This window comes from Orycteropus afer, unplaced genomic scaffold (genome assembly GCF_000298275.1).
Source record: "Orycteropus afer afer isolate SDZICR_OR568_19922 unplaced genomic scaffold, OryAfe1.0 scaffold00610, whole genome shotgun sequence".
Taxonomy (NCBI): domain Eukaryota; kingdom Metazoa; phylum Chordata; class Mammalia; order Tubulidentata; family Orycteropodidae; genus Orycteropus; species Orycteropus afer.
Window position 1 is genome coordinate 6,839 of NW_006922197.1, and position 607 is coordinate 7,445.

At 50.2% G+C, this 607-nt stretch overlaps 1 pseudogene; it reads left to right on the forward strand.

The window, feature by feature from the left end:
- Positions 1-299: 299 nt before the first annotated feature.
- The window catches only part of LOC122151603, a 5,623-nt pseudogene continuing 5,315 nt past the window's right edge, over positions 300-607 (forward strand).

Genomic DNA, 607 nt, shown 5'->3' on the forward strand with positions numbered 1-607 from the left:
TGTGACCAGGCTCCAATGACAGATCCCATGTGGAATTGTAGTTGGACCACTTCCCAACCGAGGAGATGTTATATGTAGGGGCCCAAGCAAGGCACTGTGCTGCTGCCTGCAGGGAGCTAAGAGTGACCTCCTGGAGGGTGGGGAGACTTGTGTCTGTTAATCAGAGAGGCCCGTCGGGGAGGGCAGCCAGTGAGCCTGATGAATGGGCGCAGGGTCATAGGCAGCCTTTGTCCTCCACGGGATGGGGAATAAGAGCAAATCCAACAGTCCTGAAGCCTCACTGCATTTGCCATATGCCAATGGCGTCTGAGGTGAGTATTAACATTCCACCCTATGTGAAGAACACCTGGCAATCCTACTTCCATAGTGATTCTGCCTCGGAAACCCAAGGAGGGGTCGCTATGAGTCGGGGCCGACTCGACGGCATATAACAACAACAACAACATGAAGAACACCAAGGGAAAACGTGAAAAACACCAAAATAAAACTTGCCTAATGAACACGGAGGAAACCACCAACCCCTGTTTCATTCTGTTGTGCCACTCTCACAGAAAATACCACAAATGGGCAACTTTATCAGACAGGAATGGATTCTCTTACAGTTTAC